The following is a 16,260-nucleotide window of genomic DNA, read 5'->3' on the forward strand; positions in this document are numbered from 1 at the left end:
GGCTTCTATCTCCGCCGCAGACTTTATCTCTGTGATCACGCGAAAAAAGATCTGAATTCCTGGCCAGCTGAATTAGCCCACAAAAGAACTACTGCTGCGTCAAAAGCTGCTGGCTTCTCTCACCAGGTTGTGTTACGGTGCTGCGATCGACAAAAAAAACTAGAGCATGTCGATGCGGCCATATGAAAATACATATCGTCTAGACACCACACCGTGTAGGACAAATGATCTCAGCGAGAACTTTCTCTTGAGTTTTCCCTTTTAACTCGCAATGCGAACTATCATGATGATGCATTTCAAAGCTGGCCTGATGTTACGGTCCATCTATTCCCTCCCCTGAGAAAACTTCCTTGTGGACCAATAAGAATTCATTTGTTACTGTGAACGGGAACCATTGCGACAGCCTTGACTGGTTTTATCAATGCACCCCAATTCCCTCTACAGAAAGGGTAACAGGTGCTGCGCATAATATGGTGGATGTCTCTCAACATGAGTAATTGAGTCATTTTACTACTGTAAATTACCTTGTCATCTTCTTTCAGTCTCTTCATGCGCTATATTTCCTTCACAGAATGATGATTCAGATGCTAGTGCCCTTCTGGTCGCCTGCTGTCAGCACGAAGAGCCGGCAAAAGTCGCATTCCAGCGCAGACAAGTCATGCGATCGTCCAGCTTTTCTGCAGAGATGCCATGCGACCTCCTCTGCAGGGAGGCGGCAGCCGTGTCCACAGAGGCTGCCCAGAAAACAATCACAAAAGTGACGTCAAAGACAAACCGTGGCCTTACAAGTTGTCGTCACAAGTGGGCCTCGTGGGTCCTACGCTGAGTTCCGGACCAAACACTTCGAAACTTTTCCGGACTGCTACGATGGCTGCGTGGCGAACTTTTGCGACCCGTCGACATTTAAGGAGGTACATTTTCAGAATAAATCTCGATCTGAATGCTCGCCTTTAAACAGGGGCGTACTAATTTTTTTTTTGGTCCGCCTTCAGAAGCTTACTGCCAACTATCTTTGTTAATAACGCTCAATGTTTTCCATGCGCTTCGTGTTTGTTCGATGCGATTCTTTAAGTAAAGCTCTAATGTTTCAACAGTATGAAAGCTGTGGTGTAGTTTTTTACTTCTTCTGGGCACCGTGAAAGCTGAGAAGGCAGGCACCAAGTGGTATGGTGCCCTCCACGTGCGTTCGTTAAATGCAAATGCTGTGGTGCTTATGTGTGGCTTTTTGACGCCCAATTCAGGTGCTTCTCCGCTTTTGAGTTTCGCTGAGAATGTAGTCACTGTTTGGCAAGTTTTTTGCATTCCCGGGGACTGGTCAGCACCAGCATACACGTAGATTTTCCATTGCTGTGTGCTGATTATGAATTGTGTCTGCAGCGCCACATGTGGCAGAAGATCCTGACCGAAGAAGGCGTCTGGGGACAATCGGGTGCCACCCACACATGGCCCGCCAGTACACACATGGTCTCGAAGAACACCTCATCAAGGCTTCGGAACATCCAAAAGTGATCACCCTGGGCGAAATAGGCCTCGATTACTTTGAGAAGTGAGGACGCTTGTTTGCGAATTTTTTGATTTGGTCAAACTCGCAGAGAGCACTGCACGGAGTTTAATACCTAAGATCAATCACGTCATGCCAGGCTGCCACGTTTGAGACAATCTTTATATCTACTGTACTGTGCTCAGTGCTTATTATCTGTGATCGTAAAGGGTTCTTTTAGCAGCCACCATGAGTTGATATAAAAAGCTTTTGTTCTTTCTGGTCATCAGGCACGGCTCGAAATAGCAAAAAAATGGCGGTGGATTAGCTCTGGATAAACCTGGAGTGACGCGATAGCTACAGCTGGCCGAGTGGAACTTGCTGAGTTGAATTGCAAAATCAGTCTTTCCCCGCTCCGTTTCTCTGGGCGTCCCTTCTTCATCTTCGTTTCACTTGGCACGGCGCATGCGCAAAGTCGTTGCAGCTCGATTTCGCCGGCGCAGCACGCCGCCGGCAGCGGCAGCTGCTCCGCATCACGTGACCAGCCACGGAGCCGCGCCACCGGCAGCTGCTGCGCACCACGTGACCAACCACGTAACAGTGTGGCGGCGCAGCCACAGGATGGTGGCACCACCATCGCCACGGTGAAGGCTCGAAATGCTACCGTAATGTAGCTATCGCTACAAAAGAGCTCATATTGGATCGAAGCAAAGCAAATTCAAGATGGTTCTTCACATGAATACACAATTGCGAACTGTGAGATATAGGAGTTGAGTACACAGACGATCAAACGAACTGGAACCTAATGGGAAATTCTCACGCGGAGAAGACAATCTACACGACCTTACTTGACCTACGTGACCTTGCTTCTCGAGGCACGAGGAGTTCTAACTGGCAGGATAACTAATTTGCTTGCTCGTCGTGGAAGTGTCAGATGGCGTAGGCAGTAAACGAGTCCCACGACGCTTCGGTGCTGTCGAGAATGCCAGCAAACGAAAGGGCCCTTCCCGAAACTCAGGTTCCCATGTTTCCGCGAAAGTGGCATGGGAAGCCGCTGGCATTGGAACGTCAGGCAGGGTCGAGCGACGCCTCATGCCCACCACTACCCTTTGAGTGCGCCAAGCGTGCTTTCATGGTGCGCATCGTGGATGCGCAATGCTTGGGTTCCTCGGCATGTCGCAGCGATGGTGGTAAATGGACTGTGACTACCGCGTTTTTGAGGATGTTTACGGGGGACGCGAAGGTGCAGAGCTAGGGGCTTTACTCAGAACTCTCCATGTAGACCGGAGGCACGCGGTGGCCTCGCTCTAAAGTAGCTAAAATTCGGTCTATCTGTCACACGAACCACTTCGTGTATATTTACGTGCGCTTACACGGCACCGCTGTCACCCGCTGACGAAGATTTTTGATGAGCGACCGGACAGCAGTTTCGCACGCGCACTGCGCTTCCATCGCTCCGAATTGCCATCAGACTATGCCCTGCCGGATCATTCCTTGCAGCCCCCATGGGTAATGGCTCAGCCTTCAGTCTGCCTGCATGTCCCTGGCATAATCAAAAAGTCTGCGATGCCGGTTAGCGGACTGAAGCAACTCGCACTTGCCTACATCTGGTCAGAATACCACAAATGTGTGCACGTCTACACGGATGGATCTGCGTCTCCAAATGCATCAACAGCAGCTTTCGCAATCCCTGCACAACAGACGACCCGCAGAATCATTTTGGGACACAAGTCTACTTCAACCGCTGCAGAGCTTGTGGGCCTTCGGGAATCGATTCGCCACATCTGCGGAGAACCGCCTCAGGAGTGGTGCATTTTCACCGACTGTAAACCTGCTCTACACATTTTAGGATGCTTCCTACGCCACACAGCTTACCAAGCTCTGGCTCTTGATATCATTAGTCTCGTATCATTTGCTCAGGGAAACGGCCACCGTATAGTGTTTCAGTGGATCCCCGGACACTGCGGACTCGATGAAAATGAGACCGCCGACGCTGAAGCAAGGAGCGCCTTCAGAAGTGGCCTGCGTACAGCTGTACCGTTCTCTATAGTGGACACAGCTTGTCTCCTTTCGGAATTGATGAGGAAGGTGACGGCTATAGGTACTGGGCTTTGCCAGACACCCACCACATCCGCCTTAAACGGCTAGATCCGACGATGACCTTTTCAGTTCCTCGCGGAATGCCTCGCCCTATTGCATGCGTTATCCGTAGACTACGTTTAAACGTGGCATTCACGCGCAAATACTTGCACTTAATAGGACAAGCGGACTCCCCGGAATGTACCACATGTAGCGTGCTAGAGACTATAGAACATGTTTTAGTGGCGTGTCCAGCGTATGCACGTGAAAGACTCATACTCGCATCTGCTCTGAAGCCTATGGACACATCGCTCCTCCCTGAGGATTTGATCCTCGGCGCTTGGCCAGATATTTTTAGAACTGTAAAGGCAACGCGAGCGCTCTCACGCTTTTTGAGCGACACGGACCTTGTCTCGCGTTTGTGATGTCAGAAAGTGTGCCTTGTTTTTTTTAAGTAGTTTTTCATCTGCCTCCTCCCATCATCATCGTCCCCCATCGTGACCTTCTTTTATCTCCTCTTCCCGTCCCGCAGAGCAGAGTAGCAGGCCAGATATTTATTTTTCAGGCCAACCTCTCAGCCTTTCCTATCAATAAACTCTCTCTCTCTCTCTCTCTCTCTCTCTCTCGGCGTTAATCAAGCGTAGCCGTACAAGCAGTTTTATTTCATAGTGGCCATTTCTGAAGCGCTCTACAAATGCAATCATTACATTTGTTAGGAAAGTCTCTTTCAGCACTTTTCTTCATGAGCTTGATTACTCGACCAGTGCCCTACCAATCATACAAGGTCAGCTTGATAGGTATCGTCTGTGAGGGCGTTCTTTTTCTTCTAAATTCCTCAGCGTGAGCTGTCACGCCACATGAAGACTTTTTCCCAGTGGTCGTTGGTGCCACCGTAACCGGCGTCATTGGGACGGTAGTTTGAAACCTCGTGCCTGCGGGCGGTGATGCTGGGCACCACACAGGAATTAATGGTGATGATGGCATGCCATCGCGGCGCCCAGTGCCACAGGCGACAAAGCCCAAATGTAGTTCGATGGAGAAAAGATATCAATTTTTGGCAAGGTCGCCATCGACGTGGGGCCGGTGACCGGGGGCACTACCTCGGGCGACGGCATACCGCCCTAGAAGAAGAACGCATCGGAATTCGGTGTCGCCAAGGTCACCGCGCCGGCCACGGTAGTCGTGGAGGTTCTGCGCTTCAGCATGACGGTACCGACCACGTCACGTCCGCATCCTCCTTAGAGGGCCTGGCAGCCGGCGTCCTCAGCCAGGAATGATGGTTTCACAGGAGTCGACGGGGTGGAGGTCGAGGTCGTGGGCGCCAGCATGACGGTAGCGACCACACCTCTGCACCCTTCGTCCAGGGCTAGAGCGCTGACGCCCTCAGCCGGGGATGACGGCTTCACGGGAGTCGACGGGGCGGTAGTCGTCGAGGTCGTGGGCGTCAGCATGACAGTAGTAACCACACTACTGCATCCTTCGCCTAGGGGCAGGGCACCGGCGTCCTCAGCAAAGGATGACGGCTTCACGTGAGTCGCTGAGGCAGTATTCAGCGAGGTCGTGGGTGTGAGCATGAAGGAAGCGACCACAACACCTCTGCATCCTCCACCCAGGATAAGGCTATCAGCGTCCTCAGCCATGGATGACGCCTTTACGGAAGACGGCAGTGTGGTAGTCGCTGAGGTCGTGGGCTTCAGCACGACGGTAGCAACCACACCTCCGCATCCTTCGTCCAGGATTAGGCCGCCGGCGTCCTCAGCCATAGATGGAGAAGTCATGGGAGTAGGCAGGGCGGTAGTCGAGGTCGTGGTCTTCAGCACGACGGTAGGAACCACGAAACCTCCGCATCCTTCCTCCAGGGCCCGGACGCCATCGTCCTCAGTCAGTGATGACGACGTCACGAGAGTAGGCGGGGCGGTAGTCGAGACCGTCGTGTTAAGCACGCCGGTGGCAACCACGATCCCTTCGCATCCTTCCTCCAGGGCCAAACCACCGTCGTCCTCAGCCACTGATGGCGACATCACGTTAGTAAGCGGGGCGGTAGTGGACGTCGTGGTCTTCAGCACGACGGTAGCAACCACAACACCTCCGTATCCTTCGGCCAGGCCAGGTCGCCGCCGTCCTCAGCCAGTGATGACGACGTCACGGGAGTGGCAGAGTGCAACTTGCTGAGTTGAATGGTCAGTTCTTCGCCGTTCCTTTTCGCTGGGCGTTCCCTCTTCATCTTCGTTCCACTTGACACGGCAAGTGCACACAGATACCGGCGCCGCAGCGCGCCAACGGCAGCAGCAGCTGCTCTGCACCACGTGGCTGGTCACGTGACCAACAGCGTGACGGACCACGTGATCAGCCACGGCGCCGCGCCACCGGCAGCTGCTCCGCGCCACGTGGCCAACCACGTGAAAGGGTGGCGGCGCCGCCGCCACGCAGAAGGCTCCGAATGCTACCGTAATGTAGCTAGCGCTAAAATATGCCGAGTAAAGTTTCGCGCCAAAGTTGATTGGTACTTTAGTGTTTGCTCACCCCATCTGCAAACTTTGCTAGCAGCCTACTGCGGTGGTAATATGCAGTGCGAAGTCGAAGGAGGGCTCTTTTACTGGCGCTAGTTTTTGTAAGTGAAGAGTTTTCTCCTTGTAAGGTGATTGGCTGTAGTGATGCGAGTAACTCTGATCTCGCTTGCGCGGGAACAACTGCGACGATGAAACACAGAAACGCGTGTTCAGAATGCAGGTCCGTCAGGCCCTGAACGGGCGCATACAGATCATCCACGCAAGAAACTGCGGCAGACACCCTAGAGATTAGAAAAAGATACATAATTTTCCTTAAAACAGTTGCAGTCCTTCCGAAGTCCATTATTCTGTAAATTGAAAGTAATTCGGCCGGATATGCTGCCGGAATTTTCAGAAATTGTCTACATTGGGTATAGGGATGGCTCTTGTGTCATCAAAAAATAGGTTTTTGGTAACATCACAAAACCAGCTGCATCATGTAGCTAGTAGGCGGGCAGTCAATTTTTAAGTTACCTTTTTACGTATTTCATTTAGGCACGTGGCTGCAATTACTCATTTAAAGCTGGTCATTATTAATATCCATATCAGATTTTATGATTTCGAAGGCGCTTTAGGCCATGCCGCTGTGCGACGATCGACTTTGGGCATTCCTCAGAATTGTAAACACCGCGTCACTGTGTTTCGCGCGCTTCAGCACCAAGCTGCCACGGCCTATTTTTGGCACACGTGCCTCGTGGCCTTCTCTGCCAGACTCGGCTTCAATATATGTAAATAGTTGGCTTGTTAACATGACACACCAATTTCTCGCACCACTACACACATCCCAAAGCTCCAAAAATGGTATAGCCCCGAAATCTAGTTTTCTCTTTTTACACCCGGGTAACCTTCGCTCACACTGCCTGTATATCGATCGTATGCTCCTTAATCTTCATAATGAGTTATCTATTCCTGACAGTTAAAAGTCCCGTGGCTGCTCATTCATTTCTCTTTATGCATCAACCCTCGGCCGCTTCGGTGCTACAAAATCCCACAAAATTCACTCACAAGATATGTACACAGGATAAGGCTGCAGTCTCTTCTTCGCAGCTTCTCTATTCGCAGCCCTCTATTGAGCGGGCAGCCACAGCAATGCGTTTAACGGCTTATATTACTAGTGGCGTGAATTCTTTGACTTCGTTCTTTTTGAAGATGGTCCCTTCGGACTACCCAGTCGATCGTCAGTGATTCATAGGCGGCTGGAATCAGGCCCAGCATTGCCTCGGAGTTGCCCAACTTTTTCATGGGAATCACGCCCTTGGTAAGCTTCTGAGACGTCGGTGGTGTCGTCAAGGTCTCCGAAAAGATACCCACTGACCGCATCTTGACTGAGACGGGTGCGCCATATTTTTTTGCAAAATCTGTCCGTACGGCTTCTGGTGCTGAATTGCGCACTTATATGCCTTCATACCAATTACTTTCATGTTTTTCTCTTTGACGTTTCTTTTTGGTGTTTGGCTCGGCAAGGAATTTGATGCTTGTGTATACAGGTGACCCGCCATCAGTATTCGAAGTGTGCACACAAATCCGTATGCTGCTCTGTTTTCTCCTACCTCTTCGTCAGTTTATGGTATACGTTGTAATGTGCACCACAATGGCGCCTTCTTTATTATAACATGCTCGGTCTTCCGCTCCGATGAGAAGGGATTCTCAGTGGTTTCAGCGCGCGCTACTAGCTTCCAGTATAACATGGTGTGTCCGCAGACTAAATCTTCCAAGCACCTGATGGTCCACGCAAAGTGAACCTATAGACACATGCAGTAGATTCATTTCTACATAAACACGCATGTGCATGCAGTCATATATGAATTCACGTAAGTGCTACCATATGCGTCTATTTTCAATTTCGTAAACTCTCCCCTTCGAGGTGTTTTTGCAGAAGTCGGGGAGACTCAGAGCCTCCCGCCCTGGCACGGCATTAGACGTGGCCGATTGGCTTGCCTCGCTGCGGGGTGTCGAAGTGGAAGACGTACTTTCAGCAGCGCGCAAGAACACGCACCGCGTTTACAAAATCTAACGTCGTGCTGTGTGACAGATTGCAGTGCAAATATATGCTGCATGTGGCAACGGTGCAGCCCGGCTGCTTGACAGAGCCATTAACCCCTGAACAGCTTTCAGGCCTGCGCGTCACGTGACGCGACGTCAAGGACGTCACTGCGCGCCGGCTAAGGACCGCGAGCGATTGCCGCGCGCTCGCCTCGCGGGAACTGGTGCCACAGACTGGCTGGTCGACCGCCAGATCCGCGCGGCTTATCAGGGCAAAGACAAATAATTAAGATTACGGGCAGAATTATACATATTTGTCTGTATACATATTTACAGATATTTACGACTACACATCGTTCGCGGTCAAAATACATGACAGACAGAAAACGATATTGCGCTGTAATGTAGACGTATGTTGCCTTTTATACTTCTTGCTATAAAATCGTACACAACTGACAGCCGAAACAAGTTGTTGCACCGATAAGAGATACAGAGAGTTTTTTTCCTTTATTTTTTTCTCAGACAGTCCCTAAAAGGAGGCCAAGGCTCAATGCTAAGAGCCTGACGAGGCCTTGGCACCTTGTACATGCGGTTGCATCGATGAACAAATCTCGCAGATACACTTGGGTCAGCACAAGCATTGCGACAAAAATAAAAAAATACAAGTTTTCAAAAGGCAGAAAAAAAAAATTTTCCACCCTGTACATCAGACCGAAGCAATTCAATCATGCAGTACAAAAAAGACTTCTGGTTACGCTGGCATGTGGTCACAAAAAGGAAAGGCAACATGATGCATCAAATGCGAAACCCTCAATAAAACATAAGAACCATATACACCACGAAAGGGAAAAAAAAGCAGAATCTCAAAATAATGTTGTTTTGTAACAATGTAACATGCAATACATGTACAGTGGCAATACAATTTTCATGTACACACCCCGAAAAAATCTAGAATATGTTTATTCAGAAAGCAAGTCATTGAGCCGTGTATGATATTCCGGGGTTAACCAAGGTGCTTTTACATTCACTTTTAAAAATAGCAAAGGGTTTAGTGAAGTTGACGTCTATTTCAAAGCGGTTCAACATTTTAGTAGACTGAAAAGTTATCGTTTGCCTACCGTAATTGGTTCGTATTTTTGGCACTCTCCTTTTAAGATCGCGGATCGGGTATGTGCTCATATGCTCTATCGCAGGGACATGCAGTTTATTTCGGTAGATCCATTGCAGTAGTATGAAGTAATAGATCTGGTTTGCTGTTAGCATACAGTATTTAATGAAAAGAGGCCCGGTTCGCAGGTTACATCTATCGCATTTGTAATTCTCACAAAAGCGTAGTATCTTTTTTAGAGTAACAATTAACTTATTATAGTTATAGATCGTGGTGGTGACCCAAACTAATATTCCATAACTCAATCAGGAGTAAAAAAGGGAATAATACAGGATCTGTCCTAAGGGTGTAGGTACAAGGTTCGGGATTTTGTAGATGCTGCCAGTTATTTGCGCCAGTTCAGCTGTTAATTTATTAACTTGCGTGGCCCATGAAAGCTCTTTACTGAACAATATGCAAAAAAATTTTTGTTCTTTTACCTGCTCTATCCAATTTCCGTCATAGGTTATATTTATTGTTGTGTAGTCTCGCCTATTTAGGGGCTTGAAAACTACGTACTTTGTTTTGCCTGAGTTTAACCTCAATTTGTTGTTTGAAAGCCGCCGTGAAAATTTACCTAGGTATTCATTAGCAGCCTTTTTCAAGCCTTCTTTGCTTGCTCCTGTGAAAAAGACATCCATGTCATCCGCATATAAAACTATATCATAAAAGCCATTTTCTGAAGTAATATCATAAACGTATGTACACTAAGAATAAAAGCGGAGCTAAGATGCATCTCTGGGGCACACCGCACATAATTCGCAATTTACTGGATGATACGCCATTCATGTCAACATACTGGCAGCGTTCACTTAGATAACTTTTTAAATAAATTCAATGCTACGCCTCGTACGCCGTACATATGAAGCTTTTTAAACAAATGTCGTAATGTACAGTATCGAAAGCTTTTTTTAAGTCTGAAAATAATCCTGAGGTCAAAAGTTTGTTTTCAATATTTTCCATAATCTTTTCTTTAATATGAATCAGGGCCATTTCCGTTATTTTTTCCCTTTGAAACTCATACCAAGTAAAGTTTATAATCTGATGCTTTTCAATAAAAGACACAAGTCGGTCACTTATAGCATCTTCAAATATTTTTGAAAAAACCATCAGGACAGAAATCAGGCGAAAATATTAGTCTAGTACTCCACCACCTTTATCGAGAAACATTTCGAAATCATCAATCTTGTTTTTAAGACTTCTCATATTCAGATGCATCGTAGCAAGCAGTCCATCCCTAGTTGCGTACGTTTTGTTGAATGTAGGGCTGTCATGATAGGGACAGCAGTTTCCCTGCCTGCCCAATTTAGGGGTTTCTGTAGCACATAGAAATGCGGGTCATGGCATCTAGCTTGAAATCTTCGCAATATTTGCCATATATACTATCCTCACAATGTCTGCCTCCTCGTCCTTCTTAGCCAGAATTCGGCTGCGAGCAAACCACACAAACTTCCATCCGGACCTTTTCTTTTGAGCAATGGCTGCACCGAGAAGTTTTTTGCTTGTGCCAGTCAGGTTTTCGTTCACGTACACAGGAGTGCATTCGCCGCCATAGTCGAGGTCTTTAGTGCCAAATTTCTGCTTCATACATTTCGACAAGAGTTTGTCTCGCTTTGTGCGATGCACAAAACGGACGACAATGCGTTGCACAAAGCGGACGACGACAATACCAATCTGTATATTAAAGTAGGCCCTGTGGCACGGTACGAGTTTCAGATGAATGAGAGGAAGCAGAACATAACACATTGCAATGCCAAGAGGTAGAAAATTAAAACCATACTCGCATATTAACTGTAGGTTAGAAGAAAATATTATTTCATCCATTTTCCAGAGTAGGTTGGCGCGCTTCAATGGCATAAAACACAACATGTTATTTTGTAGAGTCGAAGACATGCAAAGAAACCACGGTACATTAAACACACTTGTGACTAAACTGTGTACCAGGTTATAATAAATCAGTGACACAAAGAACCATTTATTTCACTGCTGCAGGTACAGGAATTCACAAGGAATCCACTGCACAAACTGCATTGCACAATAATATAGACACTAATACAATAATACATAATAGGCACTGCAACAATCGCACAAAAATAGACAATGCACAAGAAGAGCACATACAGACAGAATGTATGACAAATAAGTCATTCCCCTACCACAGCAGGCACTGTCTGAGGTACAGCTAAATAAAAAAAACATTGCACTTAATTGCGAAAATAGTTTAAAATTTCAGATTAAAAACAAAGAACTGTCATTTAAACTCTGGGCTAGAAAGCATGAATGACGTAAACAAAAGAAGGCTCATTGCACTACAACAGGCAGAAGTTCACCAAAAAAAATCACACGAGGAAATTGAAATAAGATACCTGCAGTACAATTTAAAGTAATTGAATGTGTGGTGTACAAGTTATGGAAAATTATTACTTTTCAAGAAAGATTTGGGCTTTCCTGTTCTTTGCCTTCTGTTCTTTTATAATATGAGGTTGATCATTCATTTGTTTGCATCAGCTGTTAAGCATTATGTTTGCTGCACACTTTGCAACAAGTGTGACAAGGAGTTCGTAGGCATGCCCATTTTCACATGCATCTATGTCCTCAAACCTCGGTAGATAATTGAGCGTCAGTTGCCGAACGACTTTCCTTTGGTTGGGCCCATGGTGAAATTGTGTGCAGGCACTTTGTGTCACAGGGCATGTAACTACAACCTCCGTGTACCTGACTATTGTAAATTGGAAGGGTAGAGGGAAACTTGAGTCCACCGCGGTCCAGTTGTGCGATTAAGGATTGCGTGTCTTCTTCGAATTCCGTCTCACTTGCGGTAACAACCAAGTGTCCTCGGCAACTTTCACACCTTAAAACTTTCATTGTAGCATGCGCACAATACACGCCAACAAAACCAATAACTGGCATTCGTTCTCTGAGTGCATCACGGTCAGCGTCTACAACTTGAACACTAAAGGAGGTTCCTACATCTCTGACACTGTTTTGTCTCTTCGATGTTTCTGAAGTCATCAGTGCTCATCTTTGGCAGGGCATTTTGAAGGCGAATCCTGCCCTCTGTCTCACAAAGCTGTCGAACAGATATGTGGTACTGCCCACCAGCCATTTGCCGGTACTGTCCAAAACGACTCTCGAAAGGATCCGTTTGAACATTCCCTAGTAGGACATACTTAAAATGAAGTTCACTTATGCAGTACTTTGCCAATGCCAGTAAGGATTGAGCAGAAAGGATTAGGGTACTCAATGTGTCCTGGGTAAGGACCCCAGTGTCATGCCCACAAAATTCCCAGACATCAAGCCAGGTAATATAACCATTCAGAAAAGCTACTTTTGGGTCATCTGTACTGCAAGACATGGGTTCTTCGTAAACTGTACGATGATGGAAGCCTTTATTTGGAATTTTTACGTTGACAATACTCCACCAGCGAAGAATGATTTTGATGAAATCTGCTGTTGCTGCCGCATGTTGAAAATAAGCTTCACCACTGCGAGCTGCCAGGGCTGTGGCTACGTGCGGATTAAAAGCCTGCAGTACCAGCTTCACATTTTGCCGTTCCAAGATGCTCGGATTAAGTGCCTTGTATGTCAAGCCATACCCAGACTTTATCAGTAGAGATGACTCCTCTTTATGTAAATCTCTCAAATTCTTAACTGAGGCAGTCATTTTGCACTCAGGACGAACATCATTGTTTGAAAGCTCAAAGCGTGGGTAGAAAAAGCAAATCCCCGAATTTTTTTGATTTAGCCAATTGTTTCTCATACACTTCAAAACATGTGCAGCATCTACCACAAAAAATAATGGCCGATCTGGATCTGCCGGATGTGTATAAACATGACGAAGCATTGGCTTTGGCAGAAACATCTTCATTACCTTTCTGTTTAGAGAGTTGTTGTCACAAACAACGGCTATGACCCTGTGCCCAATCTCTTCTATGCGTGTGATCACCTTCTTCAGTATGGCATGAAGTAGGTCGCCCTGTATGGTTTTTACCGGAAGAATGTGTGCGACCGCCTTGAATGGGCTCAGCAGACTTTGTATCATAAACACGTGTACAGATGTGGCTGCCTCGCTGGAATTTACTGCAGCCCCACATATGCTGCTCCCCTTATAATCAAAATAAGGCTTGATATGAATTTCGTCAAGCATCAACGTCACTGTCTTTTCATCAGGCTGCAGATGCGTAAATCTCTCGGAAACATACTGAAGAAAAGTTGCATCACAAGAATCAATTTCTGGGCCCATTTGCACAGATCAGCACGCTTTCCTAATAGTGCTCGGATGGGGCAAGGCTAGTGTACATGTTTTTCACAAATACTTGTAGGCATGCAGTGATATTGTCTGGAGAATACATGCAAACACCATTACCTGTGAGCTGTACTGAATACGCTCTGCAGAGAGCAGTGTTAGCTGTTCGTTTAAAAATTTCACAGCAGCCTTCTTGATTTCATAATGCTTGCTTCCAATTTGTCTAGAAGGAAATTTACTGCAATCGACAGTTGGCGAAAGCTACAACGCTCGCCAGGCTCGCCAGATAGCATGCACAGGTTGTTCAAAATTTCCAATAAGGAACTCACTTTGCAAACCGAATCTGGAACAACAGCGCTACTAAGATTCTAGATCGCGGATCCTTGGTAGAAGGCTGAGACTTGGAAGTTTTCGAACACTGTCAATGACGCCTTCAATCAAGGTTCAAGGTCGTTGCTGATGTTCAAAAACATCGTATACTTTTTTTTATGAATCACAGTCCACTGCACTGACACTGAGAACACCTGCAGGCGCGCCTTTAGTTTTTCGAGTGACGAAAATTGGTCTCTTTCCTGCTCCGCTTCATATGACGCAAGTGTTCCTTTGACCTAACGGGCGAGTTGGGAAGCTTCTAGTCGGCTCCCCTTAGCATCAGGTGCTTCTCTCTTGCTGTTGTCTGGTGCTGAAAGGTACGAAAGGAAGTTGGGAAATACGGTAGGCACCAATCCCCGGCGCAACCGCGGTACTGGCAATCGAACTGTAAGAACATTTCCTGTTCTTGGATCCGAGTACGATGTCGTCGCCTCGATGCATGAAGCGTCGAAATGATCGGCGCAAACGTGCACAAACGTGCAAACGTTTCGTAAACACCTCAGTACCCACTCAGTACCCCCTTTTGTCTATAAGCGTGATTTCAGCTAAATGTGGCCACAATCAATCTATCTAGGCTTCGGAAGTATCACAATAAATGTGCTGATTAAGTCAGAAGCAAGCCGGAGCACAAAACAGTGCCATAAATATTGCTTAACTTAGGGTACGAAGTGGGCACGAAGTCCTTCCTTGCAATGGCGCGTAACCACTTCTTGAAAGTGTCGTCGTCTTCTGGGAAAGAAAACACTTGTATCTTCCTGCCCGTATCGTAATTGCCGGTGCACTCCGGCACACAACACTTGTTCGGCATTTTAGTATCCACTGCACATCGCAGACGGAAACAAAATTGCGACACAACAACGACGAGAGACAACAAATGCGACCACGCCGCTGCGACCAACCGGCCCGCGTGGCGCAGGGAGCGTGAAAGAAAGAACAGAAGGGACTAAAATCATGTCGCTGGCTATGCGGCTTCTGCAAGTGTCAGCCTGCCGGATGTGACGTCAATTTTTGGGCGCAGGCCTGAAAGCTGTTCAGGGGGTAATGACACAGCGCATGCTGCTGTCGCGGAAGTGTCGGGTGGCGGTGTTAATAAACGAGACCCACGACGGTTCGGTGCTGTCGAGAATGCCAGCAAACGAAAGGGCCCTTCCCGAAATTCAGGTTCGCATGTTTCCGCAAAAGCGGCATTGGAAGCCGCTGGCATGGGAACGTCAGGCAGGGTGGAGCGACACCTCATGCTCACCACTACCCTTTGTGTGCACCACGCATGTTTTCATGGTGCGCATCGTGGATGCGCAATGCTAGGGTTCCCCGGCCGTCGCAGCGATGGTGATAAACGGGCCATGACTTCCGCGCTATTGAGGATGTTTGCGGGGGACGCGCCGGTGTCGAGCTAGGGGATGTACTCAGAACTCTCCATGTAGACCGGAGGCACGCGGTGGCCTCAAGCTAAAGTAATTAAAAATCTCGGCGGTAACGAGGCGTGGCCGTACAACCGGTTTTATTTCATAGTGGCTATTTATGAAGTCCTCTACAAATGCAATCATTCCGTTTTTCAGGAAAGTCTCTTTCAGCACTTTTCTTGATGAGCTTTGATTACCCTACCAGTGCCCTACCACTCATACAAAGTCAGCTTGACAGGTAGCGACTGAGGGCGTTCTTTTTCTTCTAAATTTCTCAGCATGAGCTGTCACGCCAGATGTGGGCTTTTTTTCAGTGGTCGTTGGTGCCACCGCCACCGACGTCATTGGAACGGTTGTTTGAAACCTCGTGCCTGCGGGGATGGATGGTGGGCACAACACAATAATAATGGTCATGATGGGATGCAGTCGCGGCGCCCAGTGCCACGGGAGACAAGGCCCCAACGCAGTTCGATGGAGAAAAATATGAATTTGTGGCGAGGTCACCGTCGTCGTGGGGCCGGTGACCGTGGTCACCACCTCGGGCGGCGACATACCGCCCCGGAAGAAGCACGCGTCAGAATTCGGTATCGCCGGAGTCACCGTGCCGGCCACGGTAGTCGTCGAGGTTGTGCGCTTCAGCATGAAGGCACCGACCACGTCACCTCCGCATCCCCCGTAGAAGGCCAGGCCACCGGCGTCCTCAGCCAGGGATGACGGTTCACAGGAGTTGTAGGGGTGGAGGTTGTGGGCGTCAGCATGAGAGTAGTGACCAAACTTCTGCGTCCTTCATCTAGGGGCAGGCCACCGGCGTCCTCAGCGAGGAATGACGGCTTCACGGGAGTCGCCGCGGCAGTATTCACCGAGGTCGTTGGTGTGAGCATGAAGGCAGCGACCTGAACACCTCCACATCATCCACCCAGAATTAGGCTATCAGCCTCCTCAGCCATGGATGACGCCTTTACGGAAGTCGGTATTGTGGTAGTAGCCGAGGTCGTGGGCTT

General features: G+C 48.0%; 1 pseudogene; it reads right to left on the minus strand.

Moving 5' to 3' along the window:
- Positions 1-11,658: 11,658 nt before the first annotated feature.
- LOC144097233 (uncharacterized) lies at positions 11,659-14,664 on the minus strand (annotated as a pseudogene).
- Between the last annotated feature and the right edge of the window lie 1,596 nt (positions 14,665-16,260).

This window comes from Amblyomma americanum, chromosome 7 (genome assembly GCF_052857255.1).
Source record: "Amblyomma americanum isolate KBUSLIRL-KWMA chromosome 7, ASM5285725v1, whole genome shotgun sequence".
NCBI lineage: Eukaryota > Metazoa > Arthropoda > Arachnida > Ixodida > Ixodidae > Amblyomma > Amblyomma americanum.